The sequence below is a fragment of the Eptesicus fuscus genome, chromosome 5 (assembly GCF_027574615.1).
Source record: "Eptesicus fuscus isolate TK198812 chromosome 5, DD_ASM_mEF_20220401, whole genome shotgun sequence".
In the NCBI taxonomy this organism is placed as follows: domain Eukaryota; kingdom Metazoa; phylum Chordata; class Mammalia; order Chiroptera; family Vespertilionidae; genus Eptesicus; species Eptesicus fuscus.
Window position 1 is genome coordinate 80,920,550 of NC_072477.1, and position 17,948 is coordinate 80,938,497.

Here is a 17,948-nt window from a genome sequence, read left to right on the forward strand (position 1 = left end):
TCCTTTGGAAAGGATTGAGTTCACAGGCTATTCACTTCAAGTAGTCACTTCAGTCTCCCCTTGTTTCTAGTTAGTGCTTTGGAAACAGGGCTTAATAACATTTTCTCAAAAATTTAAGAATTGATGATTTGCCTTATTAATATTTTCTTCAGTTTTAAAATTCTGATAAGTAAGATATTTTATCTAAAAACCTTTGCCTGCAATTTCAGTTCCTCTCTCTCCAGCACTCGCTCTCTCTCCTCCTTCTTCCCTTTCTCCCCTTCCTCCTTTTCTCCTCTCCCTTTCTCCTTAGAAATAGAGAAAAAATTGTCCACCATCATTTCTACAAAATATCATAGTCTATCTGAAAAAAGAATACACTTTAGAAGCTAAAGAAGCTGTGTTTGAGCTCTGTATCATAAAACTTTCTCAACCCATATACAATCTTATTTTCCATGTATTCATTTCCATATATGCTTGTATTGTGAGACTCTTGACAAAATACAGCCACTTGAAGAATGTGCTTAGACAATACATTTTATTTGATTTATCCACATGTGTCCTACTCACATTTATATCCTTAAATGAAAAGTACTACAAAAATCTGAGCCTTGAAGACAAATATATACTGACTAGGATTATGTTATAGAAATTCTGATACAACATGGGGCAAGGATTCTCAGCTCATACTTTGGGAATGTCTGCACACTCAGTAGTTGCAGATTATGTTCTTTCTCATTATGTGTCTTCATTCATCATGCAATTCTTATTTGCAATGTTCTCACCAATTTTTTCCCCCTAAACAAATGTCACCCAGACCAATAGGCCAGTCCCTAGTTCATCCCTTCCTAGAGTTCTTTCCTAATTAGCAAAATATCTATTAAACATTCTCCTCCCCTGAAATTCTTCCAGGAACCCCTTAATTATCTAATGTGTTGTTATATTTGTTCTATATAATGTATTTATTTTACATGGCTTTCCAAATAAACTCTTAAACTCTTTGAGAGTGAGTTGTCTTAAACTTTGCTTATATATATATTTACAACAGCTAGCATGTTAAGCTTTTATGAACTCTTGTTATCAAATCACACAGTCAGTTGCTATCCCAAGTCCCCCAGTTGATTTTTGCAGTTACATATTGTTAGACAGAGAGCACTAGCATCACTTGGAGTTTCAGAAACTCTGTCAGAATTCAGATTCTAGGACTCCTTAAAACCAAGTTGCAGTTAGGATTTGTTGAACAGATTCTATCAACCTCTCAATTTGTAGCTCTATGTTTTTAACAAGCAAGCAGGCAAGCAAACAAACAAACCAACAAAAATACCACCAAATTTCAGGTTTTCATACCCAAATTCTGATTGTTAGCAGTTCCAACTTTCTAAACAAGTCTATAGAATGAAGTCAAAATTCCTATTATTATATTAGCACCTGTAAACTTTGGGGATCATATTACCTTCAGTACAATAATAATCTTAACTTCTAAATTCTTCTTTTGCATCTTATAATTGGAAGATTCTAAAGAACTGTATTAAATCCTGGTACCAGGAGAGTACTTGTAAAACAATCTCAGTTTTTGTGTTGTTTTTTTTTTGTTGTTGTTGTTTTTTGTATTGCAAATAATTTGCTTCAGAACAAAGCTGAAGCACTGAATAAAGACTGTCCCACTCAACTTCATAAACACCAGATCAGAAATTGTTGACATGCCATGTTTTGATGGCTGACTGTAAATTTCAGAAGGACAGTGCTCTCAGGTTCTCTGTTGCTCTATCTCCAGGGCTTACCCAGTCCCAGAAACAACTCAAACATTGATTTCTTAAGTGTCTTTATTTATATTTCTTTGAGATTCTAATTATATTATAACTTTGTGATTTTGTTAGGCAAAGACAGAGCCAGTGAATCTTGAGAGGCAATGAGCACATATTCCCCCTGCTTTAACATAATCTCAGTAATACTAGTTACATCAATTCTCTGTCAATCTTGAAGAAGTAACACTTTTTAAAATAATATAATTTTGAATCTTATACAAACCTAATTTTACTGTTTGTATAAAAACTGTATAAACTTTTTGTATAAAAAGTTAAAGATTTTTAGTTACCTGCATTGTAATTTGCCAAGTTTATTTTCCTTTTTTTAAAATATGGAGCCCACAACCTGGGCATGTGTCCTGACCGAGAATCAAACTGGTGACCTCTTGGTACATGGGCTGATTGATGCTCAATCAACTGAGCTATACTGGCTTGGCTTATTTTCCTTTTTTGTTAACACCCGTGCTAACAAAAGACTAATGCCAGTAAAGGCCAACATTTTGCCTAATAAAAGCCAACATATTCCAAATATTGTACAGTAATGGAACTATGGCAATTAACAAATGCCTTTAATGTTCTTGGTAAAACTTTGTAGAACTTAGCAGCTGCCTTTTAACTTGCTGCACTTCAGAATTAATGACTTTGGTTTCAAAAAGCAATATTTTTTTCTTTTGCTATAAACTCTTAATTGAGTAGGAAATTCATCACACCCGGGAGGAAAATTGTACAATGTCAATGGAGGACTATCAACACTCCCCATATTCTCCATTACCCACTATGCCCAAGACATGTCAAATAAAAAAAAAAATACTCTAAAAAAAAGAGCTCTTACTATGTCACTATACTTTCAGAACACATTTTCTAGAATTGTTATTACAACCAGATATCTCTGCCTATACTCTTCTTATTTAGAAATTTTGAACTTTTCCTGTTTGAAGGAATTGTGCAGACACTGATTTGTAATAATAATAATTAAACACTTTTCATGTGCTAAGCATTATGAAAAGAAATTAGCATATCTAATCACATTTTAATTTTTACAGTGACCTTTAGAGATAGGTATTATTTTCCCATTTTTAAGTGTGTAAATTGAGGCTTAGAAAGGTTAAATAACTTGCCTTAGGCCATAAGTATTTGTGTCAAATTCATGCTGAAATTTGAAGCCAGTCTGTTTTATAATAAATTTGTGCATCTTGTTCAGCAATACCATATTGCCTTTGTCTACTCTGGGCAGTGATTTTATACATCACTAACACAGGGATGCAAATATATATGTTTGCTCAATTTACTTTATTGGAAAAGAAACTGGATAGATGATGTTGTTAAAAGATAAGAGGCATTTAATAATTTTATCTCTCAAAAATTAAAAATCATCCAACTTACAATGAAAAGTAATTTGAATAGTAACATAGATTTAAGAGATTTTAGAGACTGGGAAATCATTATAGTCATTTACTCAGTCATTCAATCAGTAGATAGTTTGAGTGCCCACTAAATACCACCACTGAAATGAGGCACTAGACTTATAGTATGAATGCTTAAAGCAGGGGTTTCTTCAGTGAAAATTATACACATATAAAATGGCACATCACAAATTTAAGCATACAGACTGATTAAACACTGCATTAAAGCTCTTACTGCAATCTTATACATTATGAAATTACGTATTGCAAGTGAGGGACAGTACGTTGACTATATCATGTAATGTCACTGAACTTAATTGCCTTGCAATGAAACATTAACATCAACATATAATTTGCTGTGTGTGTTTTCAGATTTCAAAATTTTCATTAAATCCACTTATTAATTCTAATAATTTGACAGTAGATTCTTTTGATTTTTAAAGTATATAATGATGGCTGCTGTAATGACAGTTTTAAGCCTTACATTTGAATTCTCAGGCCTTTTATGCTTGTACTTCTCTTGTGACTAGGACATTTAGTACTATGTTTAGTAAAAGGATAAGAGCAGACATCATTGTCTCATTACTAATGACAGAAGTAGACCTTTTAATATTTTGCCATTAACTAAAATGTTTGTTGTTGGTACTTGTAGATACCACTTACTAAATCAAGAAAATAAGTTCATCTGTAGTTCTAGTTTGTTGAGTTTTAGTTATGAACCATTTATTATTTTAATAATTTTTTCTATTTCATGGATGATATTTTTTATTTATCTTATTAATGTGAATGACCACCATAACTTGGGATAAATTGAACTTTTTGTGGTTTAATTTTCTGTGCTTCAATTTGCCAATATACAATCTATTTAAAAATTTAAAATAAATAATATATATATATATATTTGACATATAATACATATAATATTAAGTAATTTAAAATAGACATGTTGAATCAATACAATACATTTATACATTTATAATATGATTATCATTAGCATCTCTATCATATCACATAATTATCCCTTTTTTAGTGTTTGGAATAATTAAGATCTCTCTTTAGTAAGTTTGATGATTATAATAAAACAATGTTGACTATATTCACTATACTGTGCATTAGAACCTTAGGACTTATTTAGTACTGATTGCATGTTTGTACCTTTCCACAATATCTCTCCTATCCCCCAACCCCCAGGCCCTGGTGACCACAGTTTTACTCTCTGTTTTATATGTTTGGCTTTTTAGATTCCACACATAGGTGTTATCATACTGTATTTGTCTTTATCTAACTTATTTCACTTAGCATATTATCCTCAAGGCCAATCCAGTCCACATTATCACAATTGGCAAGATGTCCTGTTTTCTTGGCTGAATAGTGTTCATAAACGACCATTACGACTGGTCAACCAGTCGCTATGATGTGCACTGACCACCAGAGGGCAGATGTTCAATGCAGGAGCTTCCTCTGGTGGTTATTGAGCTCCCACAGTCAACCTCCTGTGTCCCTCCCCCTGGCCAGCCAACATCCCGCAGTCCCTCCCCTCCCACTGGCCGGCCCCAATTGGGACTGGGCAAAATGGTCTCAATCACCAGTCAGGCTAAGGGACCCCACCCGTGCATGAATTCGTGAACTGGGCCTCTAGTGTATGTATAATATATTTCCCATCTTTTTTATCCATTCATACCTTGATGGACATTTAGTTTGTTTCCATACCTTGCCTACTGTGGATAACACTGCAATGAACATGGGGTTACATATATCTCTTCAGTATTCTCTTTTCATTTCCTCTGAATATATACTCCGAAGTGGAATTGCTGGATCATATGGATATTTAATTTTTTGAGGAAACAAGCTTGTATCCTTCCTTCCTTCTGGTTTTTAGTGACTTCAGGCCTGCCTTGTAACAAGATTTGGAATGTCACCTATCAACACAGGTATAGGGCAGGGACTGGCACACTGTGAACGTTCAGTGCATTCATTCATTAATGTATATAGCTGATATGCCAGTACTATGACTTGAAGAATGCCAACATAGATAACATTCAATTTTCGCTTCAAAGAAAGTGTCAAGTGGACATGTACGCAAAACATAACAACCAACTCTTATATAGGAGCTGCAGTTTACAAGACACATTTACAGAGTTCTTTCATTTAAGCCTTACAACACTGTGCTGTGAAGAGAGCAGGTGTTTGGCCAGATGTAAACTTGGAGAGGTTAAATAATTTTCCCAAATGGGACAACTATGTAACAAAGCCCGGCTTTCTGGCTTTGAAACTGTTGTGTTTTTTTTTAGTCACACTAGACTGAATTTTCTTTGAACTTTGGGGGGATAAACTAAAAGAATGATGAAATAAATTCTATGCCTAAAATACATTTGAAGTCTTTGTGAGTCATGGCTGTAGCATGAGAAGCAAAATGAATCCCACGACACTCAGTTTCCACAGGTTAGTTTATAATCTTTAAAATGGAAATCATGCATACATAATTACCTTTGGGGACACTGCAAAGATTAATGAGGCTATGTTTATGAAAAATATTTAAATTATATATAGAAAAGCATTATCTTCGGTAAAGGAACCATTAATAATCCATATTTTTCATATGTGTGTATGTTTAAAATATGGCTTTGTGAAAGGAAATCCATGACTGTTTCATTCTAACTTTGAAACTTATTATTTAAAAAAGTAGCTTGTGATTTGATAATCTAAATATTGATTAAGTTTATGATTAAAAAAGGAAGGGCAAACTTTTTCTAATGGAATTCAAGTTTGTAGACCATCCATTCTACTATTAGGAGTCTGAAAAAAATTAAGGACCTCTTAAGTTCTTAAACTCTGTGGTGGTTGGACTTTTGAAAGAAGAGTGTGAGAAATGTGAGAACAATTAAAACAACATTGAACAAAATAATTAATAGATAGCTTTTATTTGTTATCTCATCTGGAGAAATTGTATGGTTAAAAAAGATCATTAATGTATGAGAAATGGCACTTAATAAAAGGTATAAAGTGACTAAGAAATTAGTCTCCTTAGGAACATTACTTTTATGACTACACTTTTTTATAAGTAGACTTATGAAAAGTGATAAAGCAGTGTTGTTTATAGAAAATACTTTTAAAATTTGAATGGTGCATAAAGTACTTGGGAAACATTCACTAAAGTAATGCTTAGCAATGTTTAAAATAATAATTAAAGCACAAGCATTGGCTTTTAGCTTACTAAAATGTGTTTTCTAATAAAAGTGATTTAGCTCCACATTCAAAATGGATATTTCATATGTAGCCACTGAAATTTACTTTTGTAAAATGTATGAAATATTAAGATAATGCAAAGAATATTATAGAATAAATGTCTAGCATTAAGAAAACATTTTTACAAGTTAAAGTTAGTTTTGAGGGCATATCTTAATAAATATAAGTTAATTTATCTCTCCTAAAGGAATTTTGTGAGATTTTCTGCTTGAGAAATATTGCTAGTCATTTTTCATTTTCATGCATTTACTGAAAGTTTAATAATATTAGGATTCTTAAATAATATTTTAGCAATGATAGTCTTATATTCAAAATGCATATTCCCCAAAATACTTCATGCCACTGTATTTTTTATAATAAAAAGTGATGCAATACAATTCAAGTGAAATAGTTTCTGGTCACTTGAAATGGCGAAGGAACTCTTGATGAAGGAAAATGTGATGGTTAAATTTATGTGCCAGCTTGATTTGGCTATGGTGCTCAGTTGTTTGCTCAAAGATCAGATTAGATGTTACTGTTTAGTCATTTTTAGCAGGATTAACATTTGAATCAGCAGACTTTGAATAAAGTAAATTACCCTTCATAATGTGGGAGGCCTCCTCCAGACAGTTGAAGGATTTAGGAAAAAAGACTGAGATACCCCAAAGAGGAAGGACTGTTGCATCCATACTACCTTCAGATTAAAGACTGAACAACTCAACACAATTTATGGCCTTTGGTCTTTGGGCCTGCCCTACAAATTTCAAACTTGCCAGCTCCCACTATCTCATGAGCCAATTTCTTAAACACACACACACACACACACACACACACACACACACACACACACACATATATATATATATATATATATATATATATATATATATATATATATATATATCCTATTGGTTCTGTGTGGAGATCCCTGACTAATACAAAAAACACCTATTCCAAACTCCCAAGCAAAACAACAGTCACTTAATTCTACAGAAATCATGTTAGCATAAGAACAAACAACAAAACTTTAGATGGAATAAAAGAAACAGTAGGGAAAGGCACACAGCTGTTTTCTATTCTTGAATTTTATTTTTAAGTCGAGTAACAGTTTTGATAAAATGTGCCTTAAAGTTTTGCTTGAAAAATTAGATTTGGCTGGGCTGAAAACAACCACATTGTCAGTACTAAAAACTGTCTTAAGATCATAACTCAAAATTGAAAAAAAAAATCTCCTTAAAATAGAGAAGAACATTTAGAACAGATAAGAGATTGAAAGTCAATGGTATTTTTATATGAATAAGATTTGTTATTACTTCCCAGGAAAGGGGATGATAAATCTGTTCAACATGATTTCAGAGATAGGTAGTTGGAATTCTGGAAGTATTTATGTAAAATAGCTGATGTTCTAAGCAGAATGGATATGAATTGGGTTTTATGACTTGAAGCTGCTGTGTGAGAAGAGCTTTGGTTAACTAAATAGTCCTTACTCTTCCACACTAAGGAGAAACATAAAAGTCTATAGAGAGAGAACTTGAGAAATACTTAAGGGAGGATAGAACTATAAGTTCCCTAGGTTTCTGCCGTGGCATATCAGTCTTTTTATTCATTCTTGAAGATAACCACTCAAGAACGTGTTTGCAACAACATGGATGAACCTTGAGAACATCATGCTAAGTGAAATAAATCAGTTAGACAAAGTTAAGAACCATAAGATTTTACTCATATGTGGGATATAACACTGAAACTCATGAACACAAAGAGCGGTGTGGTGATTGCCAGAGGGAAGGAGGTGAGGGGAGAAGGGATCCTATATAATAAAGAGGTAATATGCAAATTGACCATCACACCCTCGCACAAGATGGCTTTCCCCACAAGATGGCCAGCAGGGGAAGGCAGTTGTGGGCGATCAGGCCAGCAGGGGAAGGCAGTTAAGGGTGACCAGGCCAGCAGGGGAGGGCAGTTGGGGGCAATCGAGCTGGCAGGGGAGCAGTTAGGCATTGATCAGGCTGACAGGCAGAAGCTGTTAGGGGCAATCAGGCAGGCAGGCAGGCAAGCGGTTGGGAGTCAGCAATCCAGGATTGTGAGAGGGATGTCCCAGACTGGAGAGGGTGCAGGCTGGGCTGAGGGACATGCCCCCCCCCCCAAGTGCACAAGTTTCGTGCACTGGGCCTCTAGTCTTAATATAAAGTGACAGGACAAGATTTGACTTTGGGTGGTGGGCACACGGTGCAATATTCAGATTTTCTAACATATTAACCCACATGTGAAAACTATATATTCATGTTGACCAATGTCACGCCAATCAATTCAATAAATAATAATAAAAAAAAGAATGAACTTGAGGAATATTAAGCTTCTATAGTCAATCAAATAAAATAATAATTAAGGTCATCACATGAACTTTACAACTGACAAGATACTGTAAAAAGGATGGTGACCAGCTCAGTGAGCATTAGAACATGTGATCAGACTGCAATTAATAGGACTTTGTTTTGTCATAAACACAGACTTTTTTTTCCAGAACTGTTTCCTGCTATGCATTCTTTGTAACGAGTAAGAAGTTGGACAAACTGGCATTTAGGGAGTCTTACAATTTTCTTTTCTCGTAATTTATGTGCTGGTCATTTGCCTGTTTGTTTTTTATTTCTCAAATTTTCTTGCTTTCCTCTGTATCACAGATTTTTGTGTCTGCTGACTTCTGGTTACATTCAGCAAATTATGGGCATTGGTGGGTGTGAAAAGGGATAAATCAGGATATTTCTCCCCCTCTTATTCTGCGTACAATAACATTGCTGGCAGTGACTGTGCCCATAGTGGTTCCAGCTTCTGATAGAATGCCCTTGTCCCATCGTTCCTGCCTGCCGAACAGTGGATTCAATGCCCACGAAACACGGCTACCTTCTTGCTCTGGTTGCACTACTCCCTCTTACTGTCCCTTTGGTCCTAGGGACAGTTGGTGTCTTCCTGCTGTTGCTAATATTTGTTGTGCTTCATAGTACTCAGTTTGGCTAATCAACTTTTTTTTAAATCACTTTCTTAACCAGTTCTCTATGTTACATTTCCTCTGTATGAAAGAACCAAATGGATTTCTATTTTCCTTAGTACACACAGATCTTAAAAGTGGTTACATAATTCTCTCCTGAGATCAGGATTTTTCCTAAGTCAATTTAGGTATGTCCTCAAATGAAGGCACAAAATTGAGCTTTCTGATTTCTCATCATCTCTCCAAGAATTGTCATGACATGTAATCCAAATAATTCATGTTCTTATTGTTGTGTGTGACATTTTGCATTTAATCACTTCTAAAACAAATACCCTCCCTTGCTCCCCTCCAAAAATGCTTTTTTATTATTTCAGTTTTAAATAAGGCATTTGAAAATGTATTGTTGCTGAAGAATTGTAGTCACAACTGGGAACTTTCTATTTTTGATATGGATCTTAGCTATTTTAAAACTAATTATGTTGTTGGTATGACTAATTACTTTGGAAATATCCCCAGGCTAAGTGTAAGTGCCAGTGTTTGGGAGAAAATTTATAAAGACAGTGTATCTTCCAATTGAGTTCTGTGAAACAATATTTCACTACTCACTAAGTGCATACATTACAGATTCCTCATTGTATTGCCCTTGATTGAGATCCTTGCCGTGGGCCCATCTCATAGGTAAGACTGGAAAACAATAACCACATTCTAATAAAGTCACTTGAATTACTCAAGTTATTGTAATGGTTTACATAGAGACTATATCTACAGAAAGCCTTTTTTTATTGTACAGTTCCAGGGCTTATTCCTTTGATCTATATGTGACTCATTACCCACATTTTTAAACATTAATATAGCTCCCCATATCCTCAAGAGTGTCAGAAATCTGGCCACTGTGCTGAGCTGGACTGTGAGTGTAACCTGGTTAGACCCTAGGGAGAGAGTGCATATTAAAAGCACCATGTACTAAAAAAGAAACCCATTGGGAGAGGAGCAACACTCTGTTCTGCCTGGATCTGAGCTCAGTGACCCAGATGCAGCAGTGACCTAAGAACTCCCAAAACAATCCTCTAACTTCCAGAGTAAATGGCAGCTGGACTTCAAACTCAGAAAATAATGGTTTGCATGTGTAAAAGATCTGAAATGTTGGCAAATATAAGAAGCATAGTTATGCTGAATATACTTATATATATGATTGAAAATGTAAATTTAAAACAAATTAATGTATAGTAAGAAAAGTAAGCACATAAGTGTATATATCCTGTGTTCGTATCAATTTATCTGTGAGTTAATTAATCTCAGTATATTCTCAATATTTGAGAATTCTTTCCATCTGTTTATGGCGTTTTCTCCAATTATACAGCTGAATATAGTATATGTCAGAAAGTCATAAGTTGCTTCAAAGTGAAATTCAAAGAAAATGAAAGATCCTCTTTATGCTGTTCTTCAAATAGTCAGTCTGTCTTTGGGTATTTATTATTGACTCTATTCAACATTAAAATTCTTCTCAACAAAGTAGCTGAAAATCTCCAGACTTTTATAAAAAATACACAAAACTCCTTCAAATATGATATTTCTTTTATGGTACAGAAAGAATCAATAAGAGCTCTTTAGGATTAGAAGATTCACCAAATACTGGAGGGATTTAAAGGATAGATTTTGTTCTATTCTGCCTGCCAAAAGGTCAGATTCAATTCGATGCCACGCTTTTGTTTTTGTTGTTGTGGTTATCTTAGAGCTTTCACATAGTTGTAACTTAGAACTGGAATTCCAAACAGCAAAAGGATAGGGGAAAAAGTTTCACAAAAATTCTAAAGGCTAAGAAGAAAGATTTCTCCAAAAAAATAAAAAAATATATATAAAGTGAAACTAGGGCAAGGGAGTTTTAGAACTTTTGGTGTTTGAATTTTAAGCACCGCAGGAAAAATATTTTGTCAACCTTGATCTAAGTTTACAGGGAGTATGCAGGTGGTAAAGCATTTTGTCAACTACCTGTGGGGAATGGAGCTTCTCTCAACTACACTTGAGTTTGCAGATTTCTAAGTATATGCCAGGAATTCTATATCTAAATTGAAACTAGTATCTGTTATTTTACTTATTATCAGTGATAGTTAAGTAACTAAACCTTAATGAGGTATTTACCTACATTTTAAAAAGTGAAATACAATTGTTAAAGTATTTTTTTAATTTATAAAGACCAACAAGATAATTTCTTGTTATGGGGGTTTATTTAGTGTTGAATTGACCCATTGGGAATTATCCTTATTGTGATATGAAGAGATTTCAACAACACTACTTAGATTTGACATGGCTTTAAAATATATTTTTATAACAGTCATATGGCCTGACTGTCCCTAGGGAACTATTTCTCCCTCTAATTCATTTATGAATTGCTAAAATCTAGTGATAATGAGATAATATTACTGTTCTCAGCACATTCAGCAAAAGTCAAGATGTCCTATTGACTCAAACAATAACATAGTGGTATCTAGTAGATTGTTATTTGACAAGGTCAACCTTGCTCTCTCTACACAACAAGGCTTGTTCTGACCTCTTCGGATAATGATAGCAAAATGTACCAGAAATATTCTGTTTCATTTGCTTCAAGTCCAGAATGAAAAGTTGCTCTCTTTCTCTCAAAGTATTTCATCTTCTTCAGCACAGTGGCTGAGAATGTAGATCTGGAGCTATACAGTCTGATTGTGAATCCTGGCCCTGCCATTAGCTAACCGAGTGACCTTGAGCAAAATAGTTATCTCCTTTCAGCCTCAGTTTTTCATTGGTCAGCCTGTAATGATGATACAAGTCACCTTATGGCATTGTTATGAAGATTAAGTTAGTTAATATGTTTAAACCGATGTTGCTACCCAATGAATAATGGCACCACCAGCCACTTTGTCCCAAGAATCTTAGGGTCATTATATCTCCCTCTCTTTTCTAAATATGACCACATCTTACCAGTTTTTCTTGTAATTTCTTCTTAAAATCTATTTGTCTTTGAAACTTCTTTCCCCATTAACCTTAAACTTTTGCAATTGATGTCTCTGTTCTATCTTTTACATTCCTGGCAAAGTATTCAAGGAATGTCCAAGTTTCAATTGTTTACTGGTTCCCTATTGATTGCTAAGGTGGTTGCCAAGTTATTTGAGAAAGCTTTACATCTTTATACAAAGGAATATTTCATGGGAGTTCAATATATACAAAAATATAAAAACTGAAATCCTCTAGTTACAGTGGGAAGTGGGGATAGGAATCTTTCCATTGACTCTACATTTTACATCCTCTTGGTCTAACACAGGCCCTTAGGCCTAGTAATCTTACCTCTTCACATTCCCATCCTCACTATTCTCTCATTGTTAAACACTCTCACTTCTCATCATCATAGACTCTATGAGACCTTGAGTGGATATGTAGAACTCACAGTTACACTATTTAAAGTATGCTTACTTCATAACACTTATGCTATTGTCTTTCCTTACCTGGACTCTGCACTTAAGATCATGCATTGAGTTTACTTTTGTGTGTTTCTTGAACTTCTAAATAGAATTATGTAGAGTAGTTCCCCCTTGCCTGTGGTTTCAGTTACCTACTCTCAACCATGGTCCATAAATATTAAATGGAAAATTCCACAAATAAGCAATTTATAAGTTTTAAACTGCTTGCTGTTCTGAGTGGCATGATGACATCTTGTGCCATTCGGCTGCATCCTGCCTGGGACATGAATCATTCCTTTATCTAGAATATTCATGCTATATATGCTACCCACCTATTAGTCACTTAGTAGCCATTTAGATGATCAGATCAACTGACCCAGTGCTTGTGTTTAAGTAACCCTTATTTTACTTAATAATGTCCCCAAAGTGCAAAAGTATTGATTCTAGTAATTCAGATATGCCAAAGAGAAGCTATAAAGTGCTATCTCCATGGTTTCAGGCAACCATTGGTCATCTTGGAATGTATCCTCTGGGGTAAAGGGGCACTACTGTATACAATAGATGCTTAATAATATGTGAAAAATAGATTAATTATGCTTAATGCCAAGAATCACCCTCTTTCATTCCTCATATCCTCCCTATACCTCATGTTCTCTGGCCACCAAATGACTTCCTAGAGTGGTAACCCACTTGGTCTGCCTTTTATTCTTGGAGACTGAATGTGTAGGAACTATTTCAGTCTAATATTAAACAGTTTAATGCCTGGTGTATTATTTTCCTATTGGTGCTGACATTACTATAAGCTTAGTTATAGTTCTTTAGGTTAGAAGTTCAATACAGGGCTAAACTTGAAGTGTCAGAGGGCTACATTTCTTCATGGAGGATCTAGGGGTGAGTCTGCTTTTGTACCTTTTCTGATTTCTAGAGGCCATCCACACTCCTTGGCCCCTTTTCTCCACCTTGAAAGCCAGCAGCCAGATCACATATCATCATTCTGATCTCCTTTTCTGCCTCCCTATGCTATTTTGATTACTTTGGCCCACTGAGATAATTCAGGATTCTCTCCTCATCACACACTCTTTAATTTAAACATACCTGCAAAGCCCCTTTTGTAATGCAGGTAACATATTCACAGGTTCCGGGGATTAGGACATGGGTATCTTTGAGGGTCATTATTCTGGCTACTACCCTGTGATTATTTACTAGAATTATGTTGATGATAATACTTGCATTTGCATAATATGTGTACCATTTTAAAATTCCTTCTAGTTCTTTATAATTTAATCTAAACAATATTTGGCAAGGTCATTTCTCATATAATTTTCCTTACAATGGTTTAACAAATTTTAATTTATATTGCTAGTATTATACGGGTAGTTTTAAATTTCTGAGTCTTTACTGTATTATAACTTGAAGGTGTAGCTTATATTTTGCTCATTTCCAGACAACCTGTAACTCATAGTTTGTTTTAATCAGTTCGTCAAATTAGTGAGTGAAAAAAATGATGTTCAAAGGGGTTATGTGACTTACCCAAACCAGTGTTTAAAATTGTAGAAACTACAGAACTCAGATCTTCTGAATTACCAACCAAAATTGTTTCCATTTTATTCCAGTGTTGACAATATACTAGTTGACCACATATCTTCTTCATAGTGTTATTATCTATACTAATAAAAGGGTAATATGCTAATTGACTGAACGTCTTCCGGGCAATGCCACGGTGGCGAGGGCCAAGGCAGAGGCTGTTAGGGGCGATCAGGCTGGCAGGGGAGGGCAGTTAGAGGTGATCAGGCTGGCAGGGGAGGGCAGTTAGAGGTGACCAGGCTGGCAGGGGAGGGCAGTTAGAGGTGACCAGGCTGGCAGGGGAGGGCAGTTAAGGGCAGCCGGGCCAGCACGGGAGGGCAGTTGAGGGCAATCATGCCAGCAGGGAAGCAGTTAGGTGTTGATCAGGCTGTCAGGGGAGTGGTTAGGGGATGATCAGGATGGCAGGCAGTAGCAGTTAGAAGGCAATCAGGCGGGAGGCAGAGGTGGTTAGGGGTGATTAGGCCAACAGGCAGAGTGGTTGGGGTGATTAGGCAGGCAGGCAGGTGAGCGATTAGGAGCCAGCGGTCCCAGATTGCAAGAGGGATGTCCTACTGCCGGCAGTCAGACATCCACTGAGGGGTCCCAGATTGGAGAGGGTGCAGGCCGGGCTGAGGGTTCCTCTCCCATGCATGAATTTCATGCATTGGGCCTCTAGTAGATATCATAAAAGGCATGCTTATAAATACACTGAAAAATCTGTAGCAATATGGGTTGCCTACCATTATTGTGGTAATTTTAATATAAATTTTCTAGAGTTAAAAATTTTCCTAGAAAGAAATGAAGGTGTTTGACAAAGAAAGGTATATCAAAATCCTCAACACAACCATCATTTGTACATTATTTCAGAATAAATTATATTTTTGTCAGTAATAACTATGCTGAATTATTGTTATTTTGGACATAAAATACCTGATGCAAATAATTGAGTAATCAAGAAAATGGAGGTTTCAGAAATTTTATTCTGTTCTATCTAATAATTTGGTGGATGTTGAAGAAATAAGTAATTTAATGTTGTGTAATGGGGTCTTAGAGAAAATGTAATTTGGAAAAACTAAGGATAGGATAATTTCAGTACCCTTATTGGAGCTGACAATTAAAAAGCAGGAAACCTTGCCCTAGCCAGTTTTTCTCAGTGGTTAGAGCATCAACCAGAGGACTAAAGGGTCCTGGATTCAATTCTGGTCAAGGGCATGTAGCTTGGTTGCAGGCTCAATCTCTAGCCCTGGTTGGGGAGTGTGCAGGAGTCAACCAACCGATGTGTCTTTCTCACATTGATGTTTCTCGCTCTCTCCCCCTTTTTCCATTCTCTCTAAAGATCAATGGAAAAAATGTCCCCGGGTGAGGATTTAGAAGAAGAAGAAGAAAAAAGGCAGGAAACCTTTATATTAAGAATATTATTTGCATATAACTTTATGTGTACCCATCTATGAATTCTGGGCTAAAGAAGGCATAATTTGAGATGCAAAATTTATGGAGAATGACTGAATTAGAATTGCAAGACAGTTGATATTGGTGACTTAAATGTCACTTGGTGGAACCAGTTAATGACTTTTATTTTGTCTTCATTTCCATTTTAATTACACAAAAAACATCATAAATGGAGAATTGTGTGTTTTTTCTGAAGACAAGACTAGCCTTCATTCTAGGAAGGAGTCTCTCTGGAGCTCCATTTAACCTTGTGTTTTTCATCAGGATGCTATTAGGGCTTCGGGTACAAAAAATTGGGTATAATGACCCCAGGTTCTGCTGCTTACAGCAAGGAAATACCTGTTGGGAATGATAAAATGTCTTTGTCATTTAAATAAATGAAAGAAAAGAAAAGAATAGAATAAAAAAGAACCCTCTTAATTTTGCATAATATGCCAATAAGACAAGTGGTAGAATATCTCCAATCTTTTACACATGCATTCCCTGCCTGATTTTATTGACTTCTCACCTTCAAGATTAGTAACTTCTATTTAACTTACTACCTAATTCTGCCAGTGCAAAAGAGTTCACTCTTAGATTTTCAGAGTGCCTGAAACTCTTGAGAAATATCATATCTAATAAGTAAGAGTATCTGTAAAGTATGTATAATGAAAATCTAAAGTTAAGTATGATACATAAGACATTTTATTTTTTCCTTCTGAAGGAAATGATCCAAGATTGACACAAAGTAGCTCTCCAAGGTTAACATTCCGGAAAGTTTAGAGACTAACAGAGGGACCCATCAACAATAGCATGCCATAAGGATATGACTTTAATAGAATGACCAAAGTTGAAATGTCATCTTAATAAGTTTAGAACAAACCAAGACATTGCAAGCTTCATCCCTTCTATTTTTCACTTGTGCCTGGAGACGGCATATAAATCTGAACAGGTCTCTGCAGATCATTTTCAAGAAAAACTTAACATGTAGGGACACATATCAAGCAGAATTTTAAGATCAGGAATGCAACTTTTATTAACTTAATAATGTCATCATTTATTTGAAACCAAGGTGTTCATTTTCTGTTGCATAGATTTCATTCTGACCTTAATAAGAAAATTGCATATTCCCCTGTGAATGTGTTTTCTTCTCTGAAGCTATAATATAAAAAAAAAACCCAAAAACATAAATCAAACCTGTTTTAGCAGATGAACAATGCAATTTTGTAACAGGATAGATTTTTTAAAGGAGTGAATAGCTGATATAAAAGATGAGTTGAACTAAGAGAACTGATGTTAGGGCTGAAGGCAGCATTAAAAATTAGATGCTCATTGGCTTTTCAGCAGGCCTGGTGACTCATTCTATGTAAATGGAGTTTGTGATATGTAATAAAAAGCTTTCTATCTTCACTGCACGCAAATTAGCAGGTATTTTGTGGCAGGAATGTTAATGTTATTTTGCATTTGTTTCTGAGCAGGAACACATTAACTGAGCAGGTTTGAAAAGAATTTCACTTTTATAACATCAGGTGCCAAAGGTATTAGAACAAGGTCACCTCTGTAAAGTAATGAGGGAAAATTAGGTTATAAACATGCAGTGCCTAAAAATATATTCTGTCTGCTCTGCAGAGTGAATGCAATATAGGTTCGCTCCAAATTGCTAATTTTCTTTTATTCCAAATTACACTCAGACCCTAAACTAAATCCAAAGAGTTAAGTAATAAAGCAAGACAGAGTGGAGGAGAATTACTGAGGGTCACAATAGGCAACCAATCCAAATCAATAGTGTCTAAATATATGTACATATATACAGCCCTCTTCATAATTTATAAATCAGGACATTTGGAATATTTTATTCAATATGCCACAGAGGTCCACCTTACCTTTTGGGGAGAAATACTATAGCATAGAAGGGAAAATCAAAGAGAATGATAAAACATTGCTTATTTTGGAGGATGTTAAAACATGAGAGAGAATTGATTTGTTGAATTGAATTGAATTGAATTGAAATGCGCTATAAGATAAAAGTGGGATGATGAGAATGTGAATTATTCTATTCCTTTTACAAATACATATAAAGAGACAGGATAGGTAATATGTATGTGGGAGGCCCACTAGATCTGGGTAATTG